We start from the raw sequence: 26523 nt of genomic DNA, 5'->3' as shown, positions 1-26523 counted from the left end.
GCCTGGTGTTCTGCAGTTCATGGGGTCGCATAGTGACGGACATGACTGAGCGACTGAACTGAAATTCAGTCAGTAGAAAGGCTTTCACCTCATTTCTCCAATATCTTTCAAGTCCTTGTCTGAAGTAACCAGGTGTTATAAAATGTTGAGCCCAACTTCGCAGCATGTCCCTTCGGCCTCCCTGCTGTACCAAACCCTCTGCCTCTGCGCATTTGACAGTCGCCCAAGAGCTTCTAATAGTCCAAGACCTTCCACACTCACGTTTCCGAAGCTGAGGCACAACAGCCAGGAGCCGAGGGGCGGGGCTGGGAGGCGGGGCTAACAGTGCCAGGCCCCGCGGAACAAAGCGGAACTGGGCTACGTCATTTCCGTCTGCGGCGTTAGGGAAGGCACCCGCGGAGCCCCACCCGGCGGCGATAGGCAGGTGAAGGGAAAAGGGTGTCCCGTCCGCTTCAGCCGATACTGCTTCCCTTCGGCTTGCGTGTGTGACGACTGGGTCTGAGGCTCCTCTCGTTCAGTGTGCTGAACGCCGCATGTCTTTGAGGTCCGCGCCCCGTCCAGCGCCCTTAATGACGTTTCCTTTCCCCGAGACCCATTGGGCGTCCAGCCGGTCGCGTACGATCTTGCCCAGGATTAAACCCTTGCCCTGCGTTCCTTCTCCCCGCCCGTGGTGAACTCTGGTCGCTGTGGTTGACAAGAGCTCACTGCCTATTCCTCGTGCTCCCCCTCTCCCCCCACCCCGCCTCGTGCAGAGATACTGTCTCGTCGACCTTCAGGCCTGGCGGGAAGTACTTGTTAACCTACCTCACGTTTCCTAAAATTTTTTCCTGTTCGATCCGTGAAATGGTTTTCCGTCTTTAAATCGTTTTTAACGACGAGGCCATCAGTTGTCTTACCCCTTCTGCTCTTTGTATCAAGGGCCACAGGAAAAAAGGAAGAGCGAAATTACAAAACTGATAAAGATCTCGGAGCACATTTGTTTATTCAGTCAAACAGTAGGAAAACAAAACGGGAAGTATAGGTTCTGATCTCAGCAAGTTAATTTGAATACTGTTTTCAAACTTTTAAATGAGTAAATAGAACTTAGACTTCAGAGATTTACTTTGTAAGGTTTTTTTCTTGAGCCTAAATAGATCAACGGAACCATGACCTCCTATAATAGAAATTTGTGATTGCGGTTAGATAAAAATCTTATCTCTGAATTTGCAAGTGAAACATGGATATAGTAAAACCATCTTGACCTGAGCAGTGGCTTGATTGTACTTGTTAGTACGTAAGAATTTCTGAGGTATTTTCACACTGATTAATTTGTTTGGCACTTCATAGTAAACATATATATTGTTTTTTATCTGAGGCCAGCAATTGCCCCTACCTCCTTTTCGTCTCTGGACCTTGTCCTTTTAAACCTACAAAAGACTTTACCTTTCATACAAAACAACATCTTAATGTGCCTTAGTATCTCCCGTATATTAAAAAAAACTCTTGAATCCAGCCTTTCCTACCTTCCAGCTAAAAACGCCTATCTCTGTTCCTTTTCAGCACTAAAAGAATAGTTTGAATATTCACTTTCTCAACTTTCCCACTTCCTTAACACATCTCAAGCTTTCTTACTTGCTATTCCAATAAGCAACTTTATTTGACCAAATCTAATTCTATTCTCAATTTACTTGACCCTCCCCAGTTGAGCACTGTTTGTTCTTGAAATGTAACTTTATTATTCCTCAATAATGCAACTGATTTCTGAATCATAATAATTATGCTGTAAGATATTTCATCACTGTTTTGTGGTATTCATAGTGTAATAGTGACATATGGAATTAGTCTGTATTAACATTTTCAAATGAATTAGCTTTACTCTAGACAACCAACAAAAAAACCAATAAATCAAGCCCTAATTTGTAGTGTTTGTCATCGCCTATAATGTGAATACTCCCACACTGGTCAGTTTCGAGCTACCAACATGCCTCAGGAATTGGAAAGATATGTGCTGCAGTGCACCATAATATAGTTTCCACCATGGAGGTGCTAGTAGATAATCTGCAGAGACCTGTAGGTCTCCACCTTGGATGATTTTGCTTCCCAGGGGAAATTTGGCAATGTCTAGAGATATTTTCAGTTGTCATACCTGTGCTACTCCATCTGGTGAGTAGAAGGCAGGGATTCTGCTAAACAGCCTACACGCACAGAACAATCCTCACAACTAAAAGCCCAGCCCAGAGCATCTCTGGGTCACTGTTGAGGAACTGTGAAATAAAAATAATAACCACAAGGAAATAAATAGTAGTAAAATACAGTCTAAGAGAGGAAAAAATTTTTTCTGTACTCCCTTAGGTTTTGGTGCTTGGAGCCTGCAAATTAAACTGACAAAAAGCAGATTAACAGGAGAAAGTGATACAAATTTTACTTGATGTTATTATTTTAATTTTACATACATGTAAAGGAAAATAAGTGAAACCCAAAGAGGTGCTTAGCCCTGGGAGCTTGTATAGTATTTTAACAAAAGGCAATACACTTGTGACAAAACAAAGCCAAAGAGATTTGGGCTTCTGTAGGTGGTAAATTACCTTATATATTGTAAGGTTAGTACATGGGAAAGCTCATGGAGGTTAAGGGTTACTTAAGTAAGATTTGTTTGTACAGATGCATCTCAGTGCCAGTGATAATGATTATTTTAGCTCCAGGGATAATGGTTATTTTCCTCGAGTGATAATGATATGGGAAAGAAGATGGGGAGCACCTTCACACAGGGAAATACATGTCCTCCTTTTAGGTACATATAGGGAGAATAGAAATGGCAACCCACTCCAGTGTTCTTGCCTGGAGAATCCCAGGGACGGAGGAGCCTGGTGGGCTGCCGTCTATGGGGTTGCACAGAGTCGGGCACGACTGAAGTGACTTAGCAGCAGCAGCAGCAGGGAGAATAGAGAGCTTGTCCTACATCTGCCATTTCTCAGTTCCCATAAGTTTAAAATAATGCTTCATGCCAAAGTAGTGCTGACTAAAAAGCCCAACTTGAGAGTTGCAAGTTAAGTTTTATTTGGGACAAAATGAGGACTAGGCTATAGCCCAGGAGACAGCATTCCATATATCTCTGAGAAACTACTCCAAAGAGGTAGGAGGTCAGTATATATATGATTTTAATGAAGGAGGAATTCATGTAGTTAAGCACTTATTTTTGCTGAAGACTTCTGCTAGTCACGAGGAGTAGAAGTCACCAGGAAGGAATTTAGTGTTTTTCTAGATATGAGATGTAAAAATTGGGCTCATAAAATCAACTCCTGAAAATATCTAACTATCTGAATGCCTATTCTGCCAGTTATTTCCAAGAGCAGAGTGTTTCATTTCGTTCTTGTCCCTGAACTCCCTACAGGGGGGTGTTGAAGGTCAGTAGCTACAGCAGCACATGATTTAATTCTTGTAGAGGTAGATGGCAAGTGCCAATTTGCCACTTCAGATTTATAAAGTTGACAGGGACCCATCACGGTCATAAATTTGACCATGCTTTGGGAGGCATTTCATAACCATTTCTTCCCAAGGTGCTCATTCCTAGGTCTGGTGAAGGCTTTACTAATAGGCCACTCATGTGCTTTTATTGGATTAGGTCTTATTAACAATAATTAAAGATCTTTGGACCACCTATCTTCTAATCTATTATGGTCCAGGAAAAAATTCCCTCTTACTGCATCTTCCCATGTCTAGAGTACACTATTAAAATCATTGATTGGATACAAAATTATGTGTTTGACCAACTGCTTCAAGTCACCTAGTCATCATTATTTTTGTCAGAGGCTCAGTCATATTTGGTAATACAAGAAATGATAATCTTATAAAATAAGCAAATTATAAACAATATAGCTAATAGCATTGATAGAGTTATAAGTAAATATTTAAGCCAAGAACTTCCCACACCAAACCAGTTTTTGAAGAGGTTATCAAGATTAGGGAGTTGGTCACTTAAGGCAGAAATCTGGTTTTTCATATGGTTCACTAATTATATAGTGAAGCATTATAATCATCAGGTATGAAAACACAGCATTCAGTCTCAATTATGGCACAGGTCCCTTCCGTGAGATGCTGTAAGTATCTAAAGGGCAATGTGGTTTTGTAGCACCACTTTTCTCATCGTAGACACCTCAGAATTCAATAGGCTAATAGCCTGGTTACTATCATTTAAAGCCCGTGGAGTGAATCTTAAGGCTTTGATATGGCCCATTACATTCCCCAGTCCTTTTGAAGGCCCAAAAATAGCTGCTAAATGGTTCTAGTGGAAGACAGATCTCTTGGCCCATCAGACTCATACAAATGATAGATTGACTGGGGTCATCTCTAAATTGTTAACATATGACCTTGAGTCCATGGGAATCCCAGGATGCATCTTCCTATCCATCCTGGTGGAAGCCAAGATCATAAATTAGTACCACAAATTCACTGAGTTCCATTAAGTGCAGCCCAGTGAACCTCTGGTTATCTGACCCAGTTAGTCTCTAAGGGTAATAATATATAGGTATTGTTTATAAGGCACCCAGCCTAATTTCCTGATGTCACAAAGTTTATCATCTTTGTAAAAATATATATATATTATTGAAGTATAGTTGACTTACAATGTTTCAGGTGCAAAGCATGGTGATTCAGTTATACAAATATACATATATTATTTTTGAAATTATTTTCCATCATAGGTTATTATAAGATATTGACTATAGTTCACTATGCTATACAGTAAATCTTTGTTGCTTATTGCATATATATTTTAATTAGAAATCTAGCATTCTATTCATACTAAGTCAAACAAGTGGAATCAAAATGTCATATTTTAGTTAGGAAAAAATTCATAATTTTTCTAAAATATGTGTATTATACATATGTATACAAAAGCTTTTCTACTGTGCTTGAAAAAGTCTTGAGAAAGAACATAAAAAAAAAAGAGATGGAGAAGTTGGAGAACATAAACTAAATGAAATGGGAGTACTGAATATGAAATATAAAGAGTGAAACTAGATAAAAGAGTGTATAGTCCAGTTGTTTCTAATTATGACTGCTCATTAAAAACATCTGGAGCTCTGGAGAAAAAAGGCAATACCTGAGCATTTGTATTTTTCAAAAAATTTCAAGATAATTCTGATATGCATCTGGATTTCAAGAAGTGATTACACGTTTTTCTATTCGATCTTAATTTGGTGATATAGAGTTCCATTATTTTTCCATTGACCAATCATGACACAATGGTATTAAGTAAGTAATAGTTACATAATCACAAGAGTATGAGATGTTTATCAGTTTTCACAATCAATAGCCAGACAAAAAAGGTAATTACAATTGCAAGCCATATTGGAAACATGATTAACCTAACAATATAAAATAATTGCATACAGTTTGAGGGGAGCAAGCAGAGTGATGTGGTAAGTGGAAGTGCATATATGCACGTTTTCATCTGCCCAGCCAGTCTATATCTTTTGGTTGGTACATTGAATTAATTCATATTATGATAGTTGTCAATATTTTATCAATTATTTTGGGTTTATTTTGTGTAGGTCTTTTCCTTCTCTTCTGTTTCATGCCTAGAGAAGTTCCTGTAGCATTCGCTGTAAAGCTGGTGTGGTGGTGCTGAATTCCTTCAACTTTTGCTTGTCTGGAAAGCTTTTGATTTCTCCATCAAATCTGAAGGACAGTCTTGCTGGATAGCATATTCTTGGTTGTAGGTTCTTCCCTTTCATCAGTTTAAATATATCATGCCATGTCCTTTTGGCTTGTAGAGTTTCTTTTGAGAAATCAGCTGATAGCCTGATGGGAGTTCCCTTGTATGTTGTCATTTTTCCCTTGTGGCTTTTAATATTTTATCTCTTGTCTTTAATTTTTGTCAGTTTGATTACTATCTGTCTTGGTGTGTTCTTCCTTCGGTTTTTCCTTCCTGGGACTCTGTGCTTCCTGAACTTGATTGACTATTTCCTTTGCCATGTTCAGGAAGTTTTCAGCTATTATCTCTTCAAATGTTTTCTCAGGTCCTTTCTTTCTTCTTCTGGGACCCTTATAATGTGAATGTTAATGTTGTCCCAGAGGTCTCTTAGGCTGTCTTCATTTCTTTTCACTCTTTTTTCTATATTCTGTTCTGTGGCATTGATTTCCACCATTCTGTCCTCCAGGTCATTTTATCCATTCTTCTGTCTCAGTTATTCTGCTGTTGCTTCCTTCTAGTGTATTATTCATCTCTGTTTGTTTGTTCTTTATTTCTTCTATGTCTTTGGTAAACATTCTTGCATCTTCTCAATCTTTGCCTCCATTCTTTTCCTGAGATCGTGGATCATGTTCACTGTCATTATTCTGAATTCTTTTTCTGGAAGGTTACCTATCTCCATTTAGTTGTTTTTCTGGGATTTTATCTTGTTCCTTCATCTGGGATATAACTGTCTGCTTTTTCATCATGATTAACTTTCTGTAATATGACTTTTGTTTTAGCTGCTATAAGATTATGCTTCTTGTTTGTTCTGTCTGCCCTCTGATGGATGAGGCCAAAAGGCTTGTGTAAGCTTCTTGACGGGAGGGACTGGTGATGGGAGAAACTGGGTCTTGTTCTGGTGGGCAGGGCCTTGGTCAGTAAAGCTTTAATCCAATTATCTGCTGAGGAGTGGGGTTGCACTCCCTCTCTTATAGTTGTTTGGCCAGAGGCAACCCAGCCCTGGGGTCTGTGGGCTCTATGATGGGATTAATGGTGAGCTCCAAGAGGGTTTACACCAAGGAGGCCCTTCCAGTGCCCCTGTCCCTGCACTGAGCCCCTGCAGACCATGCCTCCACAGGAGACCCTCCAACACTAGAAGGTAGTCTTGGTTCGGTCTCCTGTGGGGTCACTGCTCCTCTCCTCTGGGTCTTGGTGCATGCCAAATTTTGTTCGTGACCTCCAAGGCTTGAGTCTCTATTTCCTCCAGATCTCTGGCAGTCCTATAATCAAATCCCACTGGCCCTCATGGCCAGAACCCCTGGGGATTCCCAGTCCCTTTGTCAGATCTCCAGGCAGGGAAGCCTGATGTGGGCTTCAGAACCTTCACAATAGTCCAAGAATTTATTTGGTATTATTATTCTCCAGTCTGTGGGTTATTATTCACCCATCTGGTGGCTATGGGATTTGATTTTATTGTGATTGTGCCCATCCTACTGTCTCACTGTGGCTTCTTTATCTTCAGATGTGGGTATCTTTTTTTGGTAGCATCCAGCATCCTCCTGTCAATGGTTTTTCTTCAGCTAGCTGCAGTTTTGGTGCTCTCACAGGAGGAGATAAGTGCATGTCCTTCTATTCTGTCATCTGAATCAGAAGCCTCAAGGCTGATCATCTTTAACATAATAGGGGAGCTTTTCTACTTAAATGACCATAACCTGGTGTTAACCACATAAATCCATCCCATAATTGTGTGAGGTTTCCTTCTAATAAACAGGAGGTTACAATTTTTGATTGAGACTAAGCTTATTGTTCTGATTGAGCTTGAGTGACCCTAAAAGAAAATTTGTATATATGGCCAAGGTCAGAGCAGGTATTAATTGGGCAGATGAGAGGATCCCAGAGTAGCCTGAATACAACTGAACTTTCTTTCTTCTAAAATAAATTTCCTGAGAGCCATCCAGTCGGAGACTTGGAGTGGAGAAATCTTCACCAATGTAATCCAGAAGTACTTAGACACAGGTAATTAGCCACATACCCAATAATTAGATTGATTTTTAAAACTGCTATAGGATGGTGTCAATGATAGAAAAACATTTGATTTATATACAAAGGTCCAAAAAGTCATGAAAACATTATAAATGATCATATGAATACTATCCAGCATCTTAGATAACATGTCTATCTCTGATGTTGCCTTCTTCTCTTCCTGATATGAGTGTAGTTTCTCCTCTCTTTGAGCATTATTTTAGGTGAGTTTGAGGTTAGCAGACCTCTCCATACAGTCCAGTGCAAGGGGCCTTTTTAAGTGAGAAATATGAATCCAATTCCCTTTAGTTTTGCTGCACATTAGCTAGTTAAGTATACTTGGTGGGGCCTTTCCATCTGGGTTGTAGCTGCTGCTGCTGCTGCTGCCAAGCTGCTCCAGTCGTGTCCGACTCTGTGCGACCCCATAGACGGCAGCGCACCAGGTTCCCCCATCCCTGGGACTCTCCAGGCAAGAACACTGGAGTGGGTTGCCATTTCCTTCTCCAATGCATGAAAGTGAAAAGTCAAAGCAAAGTCACTCAGTCGTGTCTGACTCTCCGCAATCCCATGGACTGCAGCCCATCAGGCTCCTCCGTCCATGGGATTTTCCAGGCAAGAGTACTGAGAGTCCTTTAAATGATGTTTTTTTCAATATAAATAATTCCCTGGTTGCAGGCTGTGGGGCATCTGATTTTCATCCAAAGATAGATAAATGAGATAGCTTCAAAACAAACTTCAGTTCAGCTCAGTCGTGTCCAACTCTTTGCAACCCCATGGACCACAGCATGTCAGGCCTCCCTGCCCATCGTGAATTCCTGGAGTTTACCCAAACTCATGTCCATTGAGTCGGTGATGCCATCCAACCATCTCATCTTCTTTTGTCCTCTTCTTCTCCTGCCTTCAATCTTTCCCAGCATCAGGGTCTTTTCTAGTGAGTCAGCTCTTTGCATCAGGTGGCTAAAGTATTGGAGTTTCACCTTCAACATCAGTCCTTCCAATGAATTTTCAGGTCTGATCTCCTTTAGGATTGACTGGTTGGCTCTCCTTGCAGTCCAAGGGACTCTCAAGAGTCTTCTCCAACACCACACTTCAAAAGCATCAATTCTTCGGCACTTAGCTTTCTTTATAGTCCAACTCTCACATCCATACATGACTACTGGAAAAACCATAGCCTTGACTAGACAGACCTTTGTTGGCAAAGTAATGTCTTTGTTTTTTAATATGCTCTCTAGGTTAGTCATAAATTTCTTTCAAAGGAGTAAGCATCTTTTAATTTCATGGCTGTAGTCACCATCTTCAGTGATTTTGAAGCCCCAAAAAATAAAGTCTGCCACTGTTTCCACTGTTTCCCCATATATTTGCCATGAAGTGATGGGACCAGATGCCATGATCTTAGTTTTCTGAATGTTGAGCTTTAAGCTCAGTTTTTCACTCCTCTTTCTGCCATAAGGGTGGTGTCATCTGCATATCTGAAGTTATTGATATTTCCCCCGGCAATCTTAATTCCAGCTTGTGTTTCATCCAGCCCAGCATTTCTCATGATGTACTCTGCATATAAGTTAAATAAGCAGGGTGACAATATGCAGCCTTGATGTACTCCTTTCGCAGTTTGGAATCAGTCTGTTATTCCATGTCCAGTTCCAACTGTTGCTTCCTTACCTGCACAGATTTCTCCAGACGCAGGTCAGATAGTCTGGTATTCCCATCTCTTAATTCTGCTTATAAAGTTACAATTTACCAAAATTACTGTAAGTCATAATTAGTTTGAGGGGAAGGTTTCCTTATACATGGAAAACATGGATTTAAAGTAATTTTTCAGATAAAAAGCCATAAATATAACAATATTCACTAGTTCATTCAGTCTCATGTAACTAATCCTTTTTGTTAAGAGTTTTATGAAGCTATTGGGTTTCCCATTAGAATTCTTTAATTTCTTACCCAGTTCAACATTATAGTCTGAAGGTCAGAAACCTACATTTATCCAAAATTTCTTTCTATAAATCTTGAAGAGGAAGCATTTTCCAAAGGCATAAGAATAAAACCATAACTGTCTATAATGACAAAAGACTTAAGAAGGCATGTTTAAAATCTGATTACAATGCAGTTGACAAAGAAACTTGGCTACTGCTGTGACACACAACAATTTGGGATCATAACTAGAATTATTACTGATAACATTTTATAAGAAAATGTCATATCTTTAGGAATTCTATATAATTTCTGGTATATCTGTATTACTAATAGTAAGCATTTATAACTTGAGAAGATTTATTATCCATTTGACAAAATTTCTCATTCAATTTACACACCAATTATACCTAATTAGTTTAATATCTCTCTTTGGGATACTTCAGGGACCCTTTGAAGTATCCCAAAGTTAGCTAAAGGTCAAAAGTACCTCATTAGAATTTGATTTAGAAAATTTTGTCCAAAAAATGCCAAAAGGGGTTAGAACACTCATAGGATACAATAGTCAGTGTGATATAATAGTTATTCACTTAGCCAAAGTAATAATAAAATGTTTCAAAGGCAAATACAGAACAGATCACTTAAAAGGTAAAGAACTTAAAATTTATTATCAAAGGAAGTTCAACATCTTAAGAAAACTTGTCAGAGAGAAAAGCCCAATTCAAATTTTGCCCCAGCCTACTTTTAAATTCATTTACTCAAATTTATTTTTAACTTAGTAAAAAAAATTTAAAAAGTAAACTTAGTCAATCCTGACCATGCATAAAACTCTTATCTTGGGGTCAGCTTTCCATAAACCTTTCACCACTATCTGTACCATCACTTTATTTTATTCCATCCAGAAACAGCCACCTGTAAGTCAGACCTACGACCTTTTCCCTTAACAAAATGCAATTCCTTTCCTCATACCTCCTTTACTAAAATCATACGTGCCACTTTCCTTAAGCATCCATGAAACATAAATCCAAATAATTTTTTGAAAAATGTGCTTCCTTATATAAAATGTCTCAGTGTGGCACCAAACATTTTTAATAGTTGTAAACCTTTTGTTTCTCTGTAAAAGGAAGCCAGTATTTGAACAATTACTGATGTTTCAGTATCTTGTTTGTGAATGACCTAGCTATTCAATAAACCTCCATCACTTAATTTAGCACAACTCTAGAATTTCAAGTTATCAGAATCTAGAGAGAATATTTAGATAGACATTCCTGAAGCATAACTATTCTTAATACAGTTTATCTAAAAGCTCTTATCCTCTTTAAATTTTCTTTCCTTAAACATTTATTCACATCCAGTCACTTTCCTTGCTAACAGATTTCTAAAAGATACAACACGATTTTATTTAGCTTATATTAAACATAGACACAATGGAAGTATTGTACTTAATGTTGATGACTCTAAACACATGTCTATATTAATTAGATCAACAAACTTAAACATTAATACCAGGTATTAATTTAATTTTGAATACTTTACCGTTCATGTGAACTTGAAGTTAATTCTAGCCAGTTACCTTCTTTTTTTTTTTTTTTTTTTTCAAAGAATTTGTATAAGTATGGCTTCCCTGGTGGCACATATGGTAAAAAATCTGCCTGAAATATCAGAGATTCAGGTTCAATTCCTGGGTCAGGAAGACTCCTTGGAGAAGGAAATGGCAACCCATTCCAGTATTCTTGCCTGGAGAATTCCATGGACACAGGAGCCTGGTAGGCTAGAGTCCATGGGAGTCACAAAAAGTTGGACACGACTGAGCGACTAACATTTTCATTTTCACAAAAGTGTTTAATTTCCTTTAATCCAATTAAGTAGAGCTTACTTACAAGTTAAATTTTGTTATAACCATCCAAAGCAAGAACAAAAATAGTGCATGCATAAATGTACTATCAGAGAGAATGGAAGATCTCATAGCTTCATTTTCTAAACTTAGTCATGAATCAAATATCACAATATAAAACTTACTAGTTGTAAAAACAGTTGGAATAAGTTAAATTTTAAGAAGAATTTTTTCCACTCCTCCTTTCTTTAGTCTTAGGAATTAGAGATGATCTAGATGAGTGATCCTGAGAGCTCTGGTCTCATGGCACAGGTAGAGAAAATCAGGTTCTCCTCATAGTATTTATTCCCTCAGGATCAGAATTCTGAATTTTTGTTTCCCTCAAGCTAGCTTTCTTTGCTTGTTGGGGATTAAACAGAAATTGGTTAACCTTTGACTGGTGCTGTATACTTAATTGGCACAATTGAAGGTTCATAATTTTCAAAGATATGTCCTTCACATGCTAGCAAGGTAATGCTCAAAGTCCTTCAAGCTAGGCTTCAACAGTACATGAACTGAGAACTTTCAGATGTATAAGCCGAATTTACAAAAGGCAGAAGAAGCAGAGATCAAATTGCCAACATCCATTGGATCATAGAAAAAGCAAGAGAATTACAGAAAAAAACCTACTTCATTGACTATGCTAAAGTCTTTGCATGGATCACAACAAACTGTAGAAAACTCTAAAAGAGATAGGAATATGACCTTACTTGCCTTCTGAGAAACCTGTATGCAAGTTAAGAAGGAACAGTTAGAACCAGACATGGAACAACAGACTGGCTCAAAATTGGGAAAGGAGTGCCTCAGGCTGTCACCCAGCTTATTTAACATATATGCAGAGTACATCATGCAAAATGCTGGGTTGGATGAATCTCAACCTGGAATCAAGATTGCTGGGAGAAAAATCAACAACTTCAGATATGCAGATGATACTACTATAGCGACAGAAGGCAAAGAGGAACTATGATGATGAAAGTGAAAGAGGAGAGTGAAAAACCTGGCTTAAAACTCAGCATTTAAAAAATTAAAATCATGGCATCTGGTCCCATCACTTCATGGCAAATAGATGGGAGAAAAATGGAAACAGTGACAGACTGTTTCTTTGGGCTCCAAAATCACTGGAGACAGTGACTGCAGCCATGAAGTTAAAAAACTCTTGTTCCTTGGAAGAAAAGCTATGAGAAACCTAGACAGTGTATTAAAAAGCAGAGACATTAATTTGCCAACAAAGGTCCGTATAGTCAAAGCTATGGTTTTTCCATTAGTCATGTATGGATGTGAGAGTTGGACCATGAAGAAGGCTGAGAGCCAAAGAATTGATGCTTTCAAGCTGTGGTGCTGGAGAAGATTCTTGAGAGCCCCTTGGACAGTGAGGAGATCAAACCAGTCAATCCTATAGGAACTCAGCCCTGAAATATTCCTTGGAATGACTGATGCTGAAGCTGAAGCTCCAGTACTTAGCCACCTGATGTGAAGAACTAACTCATTGGAAAAGACCCTGTGCTGGGAAAGATTGAAGGCGGAGGAGAAGGGGATGAATTGAGGATGATGGATGATATCACTAATTCAATGGACAGAGTTTGAGCAAACTCTGGGAGGTAGTGAAGGACAGGGAAGCCTAGCATGCTGCAGTCTGTGGGGTTACAAGCAGTCAGACATGACAGCGACTGAACAACAGTGGTTTTGAAAAGTTGGTCAGCCAGTATAGCAAGTGCATTTGTGTGTAACTTGGACCAAGCCGGCTTGTGGCTTTTGACTAGAGTAGCCAAATCCTCAACTAAACATTCTAAAAAGGCAGAGTTAAGCAAAGGATTATTTTGGAGGCTAGGAATAATTCAGATGTCAAGTCAGAATGTTGCTTGAAAATTTCTTTCAAACTTTTCATAATAGTCCATAATTGATTCATTCTATCTTTGCTTTCAACTGTTGAATCTCTGACCAGTCTATGATTTTTGGAAAGTGTTCTGGGATAAGTTCAAACAATTTCTGAGCTAATGGCTTGCATTCATTGTGAGCCTATGGTTCAGAATCCAAGAAGTGATGTTTTCATTCTGCTTTATTCATTACCTAGCTTTGCTTTCAGAAACTAACAGCTGTATTAACTAATATAGGTTTGAAAACATGGGCTTGTAGGTTCAGATGGTTAACTCAGATTCCTTAGCAAAACCCAATGGGGGAAAAAATAACCAACAATGGATCATGACTTAGATTTGGAAATTCCTTCACTAAGCATCTAAGTTCTGTTTGGGTCCAGGATGTGTACACAGGCACCAAGGATGGTTCACCTCTCCCTGTAATACATTTCTCCTTAAAGGGAGCTATAATCACTTCTGATTTTTTTTTTCCCTTTACTGGGGAAAAGGGAGAAGTAGGAGGCAGAAGAGTTGGAAGAGAAAGAGATAGCATCTGTGCCAGGCAATTCAGATAGAAGAGGATACATGGGAGAAGCAGAGGGAGAGAGAGTCAGAGTACTATAGCAGATTTTTTTTAGTTCTGATACAGTCTCAAACAATTAATTGTTGGTTTCCTGCAAAGAAGTTATGCTATCATTTCCTCTTGTAGAAGCTTCTAGATCTCTTAGAAGCTTCTAGATACCACTCAAAGTAATCATTCCATTCAGTCTGTTTGATCTTAGAGCTGGCCTTTTTCTAACTGTGTGTGCAAAATATAAATTCTGGATTATCAGAAAAACTCCAATGTGGTCATTTTAGGTTGAGATCTCCTTTAATTTCCCCAGTTAAGTAGGTATTTGCAAGTGTGAGTTTTTGTTTGTGCATAAACCTGGCTGGTATGTTAGTCAGAGACTGGCTTTCTGATGCCCCTTATTTCAGTGTTTGAGAGGCTCTATTTCCCATCTTAGATATGTCAGGGGTAAAATTTGCTAGCGAAGTCATGTAATGGGCCAGTGTGCTGCTTGTGAGCTTAACTCTCTTGATGTCAGCCTAGAGTTGTCTCAGCCCTCTTACATGTTTCAGTTTCTCCCTTTGGTGGTCTAAGACCACAGCAGGTGCTCAGATCACTGAATGGCCAATTTTTATTCGTGACCCCTGGATGAACAAGTGTTTTAATTAGTGAGTGGGTTTCCCTATGGGACCACTCCATGGTGTGAAAACTCTGCACCCACCACTCCTGTAAACTTCTCAGTAGCCTGAGAAAGCCATAACTGACCAGGAGGAGACTTGTCCCTTTTCTTCAGAGCAAAGCTCTTATGTAGTATCTTCACTTTTATCCTGCCAATTCTATTAAAGCAACTGAATTGAGTAATTGTATCAGATCAGCCTCTTAACCACTCAACACGGACCACTGTCTCCTATAACTGCAAACCCTGGTATCTTTTAACCACCCCTCCCAGTATCTTTCACCTGAGTGGCTATTTCCCTGGTATCTTTCAACCAGGCCACCTGAGTATCTTTCACCTGAAGGGATGACAGGGGGCAGGTACGTGCTATACACAGCCAAATAAAGCTCAGGAGATCCAATATGGGAAATCCAAGAACCAGGAAAGACTTAGCTAAATTTAGCTGGACTCTCCAAGGAGGCAGATAGGTGAAAGGGCCCTTTCCTGGAAGTAAGGCTCTGGTTTTTTGTAGAGTTCAGGTGAATCATAGAGAAGTCCACTCTGGGTCCCTTCGTGGTCACCATAACTGCTGACCAAAAAAGTGCACAGTATGAAAGGTACGAGTTAAGTTTTATTTGGGGCAAAATGAAGACTATAACCCAGAAGACAGCATTTCAGATAGCTCTGAGGAACTGCTCCAGATAGGTAGGGGAGAAGTCACTATGTATATGAATTTTGTGAAGAGGGAGTGCATGCAAGCAAGTGCATATTTTTGCAGATTTCTGCTCATCAGGAGGAGCAGAAGTCACCATGAAGGAATTTAGTGCTTTTCTAGATATGAGAAGATGCAAGAATTGGGCTCATAAAGTCAATTCCTGAAAATATCTAGCTATCTGAAGACCTAGTCTACCAGTTTTTCCAGAGCAGAGAGTGCCTCATTTCTGTTCTCCACCCTGAACTCTTTTCAAGGGGTGTTGAAGGTTAGCAGCTGCAGCAGCACATGATTTAGTCCTTGTAGAGGTCGAAGGCAAGTGCCAATTTGTAGTTGACAGTAGCATATTTTGGGGCGGTGTATTCTAATCCCCTTCAATAGGAAGGTAAATAGTTAAGTGATGAGTTTTGAGTGTATATTACCTTTATTTTATTTGATTGTAAGTTTAAGTAATTTAATTTTAAAATAATGACTGTGTGTCAAAACTAGCTCACAAAATTCTCAAAAATTTAAAATTTGACTCTACTGAAACAAGTCAGCTCTAGTATATTGCCAAACCATGCCAACCAATTTCCCATATAATGATAGGGTGGCTCCTGCCTATTTCTTTCACCTCCCGCTCTTCTGCCTGTTCTTTGAACTCCAAGGGCACTGTTTTCTTCTTTTCTACCACTTGAACACACCAAGCTCCTTATCTCAAGATATTTTTATCTTTTGTTTCCTGTGCCTGGAACCCTCTTCTACCGTTTTCCCATGGTTCCCTCTTTTCATAATGAAAAGTAGGGTTTCCTAATTAGAGAGGCCATCCTTGGCTGTTTGTATTAAAATATCCCTTGGTCATTCTTTATCCCTACTCTATCATTGTTGCACATGCACTTCTTTTGGTTTTTACCTCCATATTTTAAATAGCATGTTATTCTACTTTTTATATATTACTTTAATGTATGTTTATTAAAATAAATCTTAATTTATTTTCTTTTTTCCATTTTAAAAATTAATTTTTATTAGAATATGGTTGATTTACAATGTTATCTTAGTTTCTGCTGTACAGCAAAGTGAGTCAGTTATATATATATATCCACTCTTTTAGATTCTTTTTCCATATAGGTCACAGAGTACTAAGAAGAGTTCCCTGTGCTACATTTTAATAGTAGGTTCTTATTAGTTATGTACTTTATATATAATAATGTGTATATGTCAATCTTGATTTCTTTTAGATGTGGCTGTTTTCTGATAGCCTCTTTCAATATAAAATGAGAAGTTAGCTCTCTTACACCAACCGTATGTACATACACACACTGGTCTTCTATGCTCATCTTCCTAATTTAAAAAAAAATCATGTCATAACACTAAGTAGATTTCAAGATTTTAATTGCATTCAATATAAGGAGGAGTTATTACAAAGTACACTTAACCTTGAACAATGTGGGATTAGGGGTGCTGACTCCTCATGCACTTGAACATCCAAATATAACTTTTGACTCTCAAAACTTAACACAGCAGCCTTACTATAGCATAAACAGATGATTAACACATATTTTGTATATTATATTGTTATATACTATATTCTTATAATAAAATAAGCTAGAAAAAAGAATGTTGTTAAAATCACAAGGAAGAGAAAATACATTTACAGTACTGTGCTTTATTTTTTGCCTTGGAAATGAACAGAGATCATTCTGTCATTTTTGAGATTGCACCCAAGTACTGCATTTCGGACTCTTTGTTAACTATGAGAGCTACTCCATTTCTTCTACAGGATTCTTGCCCACAATAGTAGATATACTGGTTTTCTGAATTAAATTCACTATGGTTTTTCTAGTAGTCATGTATGGATGTAAGTTGGACTATAAAGAAAGCTGAGCACCGAAGGATTGATGCTTTTAAACTGTGGTGTTAGAGAAGACTCTTGAGAGTCCCTTGGACTGCAAGGAAATCCAACCAGTTCATCCTAAAGGAGATCAGTCCTGAATATTCATTGGAAGGACTGATGCTAAAGCTGAAGCTCCAATACTTTGCCACCTGATGGGAAGAACTAACTCATTGGCAAAGACCCTGATGCTGGGAAAGATGGAAGGCAGGAGGAGAAGGGGATGACAGAGGATGAGATGGTTGGATGGCATCACCAACTGGATGGAAATGAGTTTGAGCAAGCTCCAGGAGTTGGTGATGGACAGGGAGGTCTGGAGTACTCCAGTCCATGGGTTCACAAAGAGTCAGACATGACTGAACAACTGAACTGAACTGAACTGATGGTGATACACTGATATTCAGTTTCTCCAGTTACAGGAGAGTGAGGCACACCATTATGGTTACTAGATTTTCACACAAAGACACCCCCACACACAGCAGATAAATTTATTAAGTATGCAGCATGATCATTTGCTGTTCATTAAGTGGAAATCGATCATAAAGATCTTCATCCTCATCATCTTCACATTGAATAGACTGAGGAAGGGGAGGGATTGTTATTTCCTTTCCCAGATTGGCAGGGGTGAAAGAGGTAGAGGAGGTAAAGGGGGAGGTAGGAGAGGCAGGCATGCCCAGTGTAACTTTATAGAAAGATGTCATAGTTTCTGCTTGACTTTTTACTTTTTCATTTCTCTAAAAGTGTTTCTACATGGCTCCAGTCCTTCCACTGTTTAGTTTCAGTTCCTGTAGCATGGAAGATTCCATGTTGTGAAAGAAGTTGAAAGCAGTCTTGAATAGTAAGAACTCTTCTGCTGTAATAGATTGTCTAATGTATATTTGTTTTCTGGCACTGCTTCTTCTATACTTTCTTTCTTATCATCTGGAACTGGTTCAAAAGCACTCACCTCCATCAAGTTGCCTTCTAATTCCTCTGACGTGGTGTCTGTTAGCCCTTGAATGTCTCCAGGTTCCATATCTTGAAACCCTTCACCCCCTACCTTTTTGCCACATCCACAATCCCATTCATAATCTCCTTGAGTGTCCCTGTAATAAGTTCTGTGAAGTCATGGACAACATCTGGAAACTGTTTTCTCCAGTAGGAATTTATTGTTTCAGGCTTGATGGCTTTTTCATTGCTTTTTCTATAACCATGATGGCAACTCTCATGGTGTAATCTTCCCAGACTTCCATGATGTTCTATTTGGTTCTCTGTTAGAATATTGACAGTCCTTTTCATAGAGTACCATGTGCAATGAGATTTAAAGGTCCTTATTGACACCCTGATCTGGAGACTGAATTAGAGATGTTGTGTTTTCACATCAGATAGACCACTTTGATGCATTCAGTGATGAACTCATAGAGTTCTGAGTAACCAGGGACATTGTCCAATATCAAAAGAATTTTAAAAGACAGTCCTTTACTGGCAAGGTACTTCCTGACTTCAGTGACAAAGCATCAATGGAATCAATTCAGTAAAAGTGTCCTAGTTCTCTGAGTCTTCTTGTACAACTAAAAGACTGACAGTTGGTATTTATCTTTATCCCCTAAGTCTTAGGGGTTAACAGCTTTATAGTTAAGGGCAGTCCTGATCATAAACTCAGCTGCATTTGTACAAACAGTAGAGTTAGCCTGTCCCTTCTTACCTTATGTCCTAGTGCTTACTTCTCTTCTTCATTACTAATAAGTATCCTTTGTGGCATTTTCCCCCCAGAATAGGGCACTCTTCTCTGCACTGAGAACCAGTTGAGGCAGATAGCCTTTCCGTTTTCTTCAATGGGCATCTGAACCTATCACCTCTTAGTTGGCAGAAGCTGCTGCTTCTATTATCTTTATATTTTTTAAAGCCAAACATTTTTGTAAAATCATCAAACCATCCTTTGCCAGAATTAAAATTTTTCAGCTTTAGATTCTTTTGCTTTATGTTTTCATGTAATGATTTCACTTTAATCACATTATAGTCTGTAGGTATGACTTCTTATAGCAATCCTGCCCCCACAGAAAAGCTGCATTTTCAATTTATGACAAGAAGGTATTTTGCACAAAGTGCGAGGTTTCCACACTTGATGTTAAAGCCAGAGTGAGAGTTTCACGAATTTCTTTCCTTTTTTTTTTTTAAACAATGCTCCTTGTTGTTGTTCAGTAGCTAACCCATGTCCAACTCTGCGACCCCATAGACTGCAGCATACCAGGTTTCCCTGTCCTTCACTATCTCCCAGAATTTGCTCAAACTCATGTCCATTGAATCAGTGATGCCATCCAACCATCTCATCCTCTGTTGCCCTCAATCTTTCCCAGCATCAAGGTCTTTTTCAATGAGTCATCTCTGCATCAGGTGGCCAAAGTATTAGAACTTCAGCCTCAGTCCTTCCAACAAATATGCAGGATTGATTTTCTTTAGGATTGACTGCTTTGATCTCCTTGCTGTTCAAGGGATTCTCAAGAGTCTTTTCCAGCACTACAGTTTGAAAGCATCAATTTTTGGTACTCAGCCTTATTTATGGCCCAATTCTCACATCCATACATGACTACTGGAAAAAGCATAGTTTTGACCATATGGACTTTTGTCAGCAAAGTAATGTCTCTGCTTTTTAATACACTGTCTAGGTTGGTATGGCTTTCCTCCCAAGGAGCAAGTCTATTTTAATGTCATGGCTGCAGTCACTGTCCACGGTGATTTTGGACCCGAAGAATGTAAAATCTGCCACTATTTCCATTTTTTTCCCATCTATTTGCCTGAAGTGATGGTATAGATGTCATGATCTTAGTTTTTTGAATGTTGCCTTTCAAGCTAGCTTTTTCACTCTCTTCTTTCACCTTTATCAAGAAGCTCTTTAGTTCCTCTTCACTTTCAGACATTAAGGTGGTATCAGCTGCATATCTGAAGTTGATAATATTTTTCCTGGCAATCTTGATTCCAGTTTGTGATTCATACAGCTTGGCATTTCATGTGGTGTACTCTGCACCTAAGTTAAATAAGCAGGATGACAATATACAACCTTGACATCTCAATTTGGAGCCAGTCTGATTTTCCATTTCCAGTTCTGACTTTGCTTCTAGACCTGTATACAAGTTTCCCAGGGGGCAGGTAAGGTGGTCTGGTATTCTCATTTCTTTAAGAATTCTCCACAATTTGTTGTGATCCACACAGGCCAAGTCTTTTATAATAGTCAATAAAGCAGAAGTTTTGCTGGAATTCTCTTGCTTTATTTGTGATACCATGGATGTTAGCAATTTGATCTCTGGTTCCTTTGCCTTTTCTAAATCCAGCTTGTACATCTGGAATATTTTGGTTCATGTACTTTTGAGCCTAGCTTGAAGGATTTTGAGCATTACCTTGCTAGCATGAGAAATGCACACAATTGTGCAGTAGTTTGAACATTCTTTAGTGTTGCCTTTCTTTGGGATTGGAATGAAAACTGACCTGTTTCCATCCTGTGGCCACCGCTGAGTTTTCCAAATTTGCTGGCATGTTTGGAGAGTGCAGCATTTTAACACCATCATCTTTTAGAATTTCAAATAGGAGAGCTGGAATTCCATCACCTCAGCTAGCTTTGTTTGTAGTAATGAGTCCTAAGGCCCGCTTGACTTCACACTCCAGGATGTCTGGCTCTGGGTGAGTGATGACACTATTGTGGTTTTCTGGGTCATTAAGACCTTTTTTTGTACAGTTCTTTTGTGTATTCTTGCCACCTCTTTTTAATCTCTTCTGCTTCTGTTAGCTCCTTGCCATTTCTGTCTTTTATTGTGCCAATCTTTGGATGAAATGTTCCCTTAATATCTCTGATTTTCTTGGAGAGGTCTCTAGTCTTTCTCATTCTACTGCTTTCCTCTATTTCTTTGCATTGTTCCCATAAGAAGGGCTTCTTATCTCTCCTTGCTATTCCTCGGAACTCTAATCAGATGGGTATATATTTCCCTTTCTCCTTTGCCATTCACTTCTATTCTTTTCTCAGCTTTTTTTAAGGCCTCCTCAGATAACCATTTGGCCTTCTTGCATTCCTTTTTCTCTGGGATGGTTTTGATCACCGCCTCCTGTACAGTGTTATGAACCTCCATCCATAGTTCTTCAGACAGTCTATCATATCTAATCTCTTGAATCTATTTGTCACTTCCACTGTATAATCATAAGGGATTTGAGTGGTGCTAGCGGTAAAGGACCCACCTACCAACGTAGGAGATGTAAGAGATTCGGATTCAATCTTTGGATCAGGAAGATCCCCTGGAGAAAGTCATGGCAACCCACTTCAATATTCTTGCCTGGAAAATCCCATGGACAGAGGAGCCTGGTGGCTACAGTCCGTAGTGTCACACAGAGTCAGACACAACTGAAGCAACTTGGCATGCGTGCATACCTGAATGACATAGTGGTTTTCCCCACTTTCTTCAATTTAAGTCTGAATTTTGCAATAAGGAGCTCATGATCTGAGCCACAGTCACCTCCTGGTCTTGTTTTTGCTGACTGTATAGAGCCTCTCCATCTTCAGCTGCAAATAATGTAATCAATCTGATTTTGGTGTTGAGTATTTGGTGATGTCTATGTGTAAAGTCATCTTTTGTGTTGTTGGAAAAGGGTGTTTGTTATGACTAGTGTGTCCTCTTGGCAAAACTGTTAGCCTTTGCCCTGCTTCATTTTTTGCTCCAAGGCCAAACTCGCCTATTACTCCAGGTATCTTCTGACTTCCTACTTTCGCATTTTAATCGCCTATGATGAAAAGGACATCTTTTTGTGTATGTGTGTGCTAGTTCCAGAAGATCATGTAGGTCTTCATAGAACCATTTGACTTCAGCTTCTTTGGCATTAGTGGTTGGGGCATAGACAGTTGTCCTTACACTGGATTAATTTATCTTAAAATGGCTGGCAACTGCAGCTGCAGACCTCACTGTACAGTACACATTAAGCGATTCAACTTTTCTTGTAATGTCATGAATGCTGCTTCTTGGGAACACACACTTTCATTATCACTAGCAGCACTTTGTATGGGTGTTATTCAGGGTTTACACTAAGCATGATGAAAAATACATGAGACCCATGAGAGATCACTTTTCACTGTGATATGCAATTTACTGGAGAGATTAATTGCTCACATGGAGATGATTAGCACCACAGCATATTAAGCAGATACTCACAACTCTTAAGCTCACTGCAGTAGTAACAGTAGGTGGCTATAAGTCGATTACCATGGTAAAGTATGTTCTACAATTAATTTTATGCAAGTATGTGTAATATTGCATCTTTACAATTGTTTACAATTCTCTCAACTACAAATGGCACCATTTTCAGTCTGTGTGTGCATAACTTTTGATAAATTTTAACTTTTTATAATAGATTCATGTGTATTTTATGGTAGCAAATTGATAAGATAAACTGGTATCTACATATATTTAATGCTGTCATGACAATACCTTTTTCTTTGTTTTCTTATATTTCTAGGCCATGTAAACTTACCTGTAAGTTTTTTCAAATTGTTGTAAATCTCCAAAACTTTTCCCAATATATTTATTGAAAAAAGTCTGCATATATATGGACCCACACAGTACAAACCATGTTGTTGAAGGGTCAACTATAATTAAATGTCCAGAATAAGCCCTCTTTGGAGTCAGAAATCAATAACCAATCATGTTACCTCCAAATTCATATTATTGTGGGTGGTTGGCATTATCATAGGGTATATAATTATGGAGTATTACTGTTGTATCATACATTTTGGGAGGATTAATATTAATATTCACATAGTAACAGATTTATTCATAATTATTCATGTTGAGTCATAGAGATAGCTTAGTTTTTTGTTTTCTTTTGCTCCCTTTCAGGGTGACATTCAAAAAGTTTAAGTCAGATCATGTTTCTCCTCTAGTCTAACCCTTCAGTATCTTCCCTTCACAGTTACAATAAAATTGTAACATTTAGCATGTACTGTGTAATCCCATTACCTCTCTGCTTTTATCTCCTACTACTCTTTTTTCTCTACAGTTGGCTACAGTCACACTGTCATTCTTCCTGTTCCAGTGTCCTATTTCATTGCCTTCACACTTGCTGTTCTATCTTCCTAAAACACTGTGTGTATATAAATAGCTCACTCCACTTCATTCAAGTTTCTGCTTTAAACAACAATGAATTAATATAATACAGAACTTGGAGGGCTTCTCAGTTGGTGCTAGTGGTAAAGAACCTGCCTGCCAATGCAGGAGATGTAAGAGATGTGAGTTCAATCCCTGGGTCAGGAAGATCCCCTGGAGGAAGGCATGGCAACCCACTCCAGTATTCTGGCCTGGAGAATTCCATAGACAGAGGAGCTTGGCAGGCTATGGTCCATAGGGTTGCATAAAGTCAGAGATGACTTGAGTAACTTAGAATACACATACATGTGTAGAGTTTTTAGCCTCCTTTGTCATTTATTATATTATTCCCACCAATAGGTATTTACTTAAAACTATTTTTAACCAATGCATGATATTAATGAAAAGTTAAAATCTGCCTCTAATCCCCAACATCCATCCTACTAAGCTTGGTCTAGACAAGAATAGTAAAGCAGCACTAAGAACAAGATTATTCAAAAGATTAAGATCCTTATGAGTGATGTCTGATATATGCACAGAGGCATCTGTAGATGCCTCTAGATTGGTAGATTCCAGTTTATATACTCCAGTTTCTAGAATGTTAAGCAAATGCTAGTGACATTACATGAAATATATGTAACTAAACTAGCACCTGAACCTGATTCCAAGACCAAACTCCTGACCTTGATTCCAAGATCAATTTTCAGTGGTAAAGAAACTTTTGAAAATTTAATTTCCAATGTGTTGCAGACTGTTGCTTTTGAAAATATAATAAAAATGAATTGCTCAAAAAAGAAAAACATAACAAGGATCTACAAACTTATTGATTGTGTGTGTGTGCACGGGTGTGTGCACACACACATCACAATAATGTCAAATTGCTATAAAATCTTCAAACTACTCTCGATTTCTCTCTTGGTTTCTTCTGGTAACATATAGCTCGGAGACTGGCATAGGTTTATGGACCACATTCAAAAGACCATAGCTTTTAGGGATCTACCTACAGGAGATTCACTCAGATCTCTCATGCCCTCTCCCTCCTCCATACTATTTCTGCTAACTTTTCAAGTTAAGCCTGCAGTGAATTGCTCTCCTGCTGGTGATGAACGAATTTTTTTAAATTTTTATTATTCAAGTAGTACATGTTCATTATAGAAGTAAATGAAAATAAAGATATTTTAAATTCCTCCTTAATTCTATCACCACTATCAACATTCATATTCACATGTACATAGTTGTGCATATACATGTGTTTATGCTCAGTTGCACATTCCTGTCCAACTCTTTGAAACGCTATGGACTATAGCCCTCCAGGCTCCTTTGTCCATAGGGTTTGCCAGGCAAGAAAACTGGAGTGGGTTGCCATCTCCTATTCCAGAGAATCTTCCCAACCCAGGAACTGAACCCATGACGCTTGAATCTCCTGCATTGGCAAGTGGATTCTTTACCACTGTACCACCTACAGTTATCTATTTGAATAGGGCAGGGAGAAGCTAACATGCATAAGTTTTACAGCTGTTTAATAAACTGCTTTTTGAAAATTGACATCATAATATTAAACATTTTCCATGTCAACGTATGCATTTGCAGCATCATTTTGAATATTCTCATAGAATTCTATTGTTATGACAGCATCATAATTTGTTTAACCAACTTCCTATTCTGTTAGCCAGAATATTATTTATTGATCAGCTATTCTTTGGCTACAGTTGAGAATGTTTTGTGGGAAATTATCCATTTTGCATGAATTAACAAAAGAAGCCAGACTTCCCTGTCTTTCACTATCTCTGGAGTTTGCTGAAACTCATGTCCATTGAATCAGTGATGCCATCCAACCAACTCATCCTCAATTCATCCCCTTCTCCTGCCTTCAGTCTTTCTCAGTGTCAGGGTCTTTTCCAATGAGTCAGCTCTTAGCATCAGGTGGCCAAAGTATTGGAGCTTCAGCTTCAGCATCAGTCTTTCCAATGAATATTCAGGGTTGATTTCCTTTAGGATTGACTGGTTTGATCTCCTTGCTGTCCAAGGGATTTTCAAAAGTCTTCTCCAGCATCACATTTTGAAAGCATCAATTTTTCAGTGCTCAGCGTCCTTTATGGTCGAACTCTTACATGACTACTGGAAAAACTATAGCTTTGACCATATAGACTTTTGTTGGCAAAGTGATCTCTCTGCTTTTTAATATGCTGTCTAGGTTTATCATAGCTTTTCTTCTAAGGTTTCAATTCAGTTCAGTTCAGTTACTCAGTCGTGTCTGACTCTTTGTGACCCCATCAATCGCAGCACGCCAGGCCTCCCTGTCCATTACCAACTCCTGGAGTTTACCCGAATTCATGTCCATCGAGTCAGTTTAAGTGTCTTTAATTTCGCAGCTGTAGTCACTGTCCACAGTGATTTTGGAGCCTAAGAAAATAAAGTTTGTCACTGTTTCCATTTATTTATGTCTTCTTTTATTTCATTCAGCAATATTTTGTAGTTTTCAATGAACAAGTCTTTAACTTCCTTGGTAAAGTTAATTCCTCAGTATAATATTTTATTCTCTTAGATGCTGTTGTAAATAACTTTTTATAATTTCCTTTCCAGACTGTTCACTGTTAGTGTATATTAATAGAAATGCAACTGACTTTTGTGTGCTGGTTTTGTATCCTACTACTTTGATAAATTTATTTAATAGGACCAGAAGCATTTTTTGGGTGGAATCTTTAAGGTTTTATACATATAAGATGTTTTCTGTGAACAGAGATAATTTTACTTCTTCCTTTCCAATTTGATGCCTGTATTTCTCTATCTTGCCAAATAACTCTGGCTAGAACTATGAGTATTATGTTGAAAAAAAGTGGCAAAATTGGATATCCTTGCTTTATTCCTGGTTTCAGAGTAGTTGCAGCCTTTCACCACTGAGTATAATGTACATTGAGTATAATGTACACTGTGGAATTTTAATTTATGATTTTAATATGTTGAGCTGGTTTCCTTCTATTCCAAATTTATTGAGTATTATTATCATGAAAGGGTGTTGAATTTTATCAAATGTTTTTCTTACATCAATTGAGATAATTATGTAGGTTTTTTCCTTCATTCTGTTAATGTTTATATTGATTGATTTTTAACATAGTCTAATAGGGAAAACAGATAAATAAATGAAATCAATAAAACTTCAGTGGTAGCCTACAGGAAATACAATACTTAACCATCTGAGGTGTGGTTAGATCAATACTAGTTGAGATCCTAAGATTATGCTTAGAGGTAGACACAGTCCCTACATCCCTAATGTTAATTCTGATCCAGATTGAGGTAGATGTTATATAACTTCATCTTAAAACTTCCAT

At 38.4% G+C, this 26523-nt stretch overlaps 1 protein-coding gene across 2 annotated transcripts in view; it reads left to right on the top strand.

The window, feature by feature from the left end:
• The first annotated feature begins 362 nt into the window (after positions 1–362).
• Positions 363–26523, top strand: part of C15H11orf65 (chromosome 15 C11orf65 homolog) — a 120298-nt gene continuing 94137 nt past the window's right edge. The window contains exon 1 of one of the 2 annotated variants that reach the window (XM_069554956.1): positions 363–424. The gene's annotated coding sequence lies outside the window, so the exon portion shown is untranslated. Of the gene's footprint in view, positions 425–455; positions 545–26523 lie in introns of those variants that run through there. The other variant, XM_069554955.1, reaches the window with a different exon arrangement.

This window comes from Ovis canadensis, chromosome 15 (genome assembly GCF_042477335.2).
Source record: "Ovis canadensis isolate MfBH-ARS-UI-01 breed Bighorn chromosome 15, ARS-UI_OviCan_v2, whole genome shotgun sequence".
Lineage (NCBI taxonomy): Eukaryota > Metazoa > Chordata > Mammalia > Artiodactyla > Bovidae > Ovis > Ovis canadensis.
The sequence above is the reverse complement of the archived record's forward strand: the minus strand, read 5'-3'. Positions and strand labels throughout refer to the sequence as shown.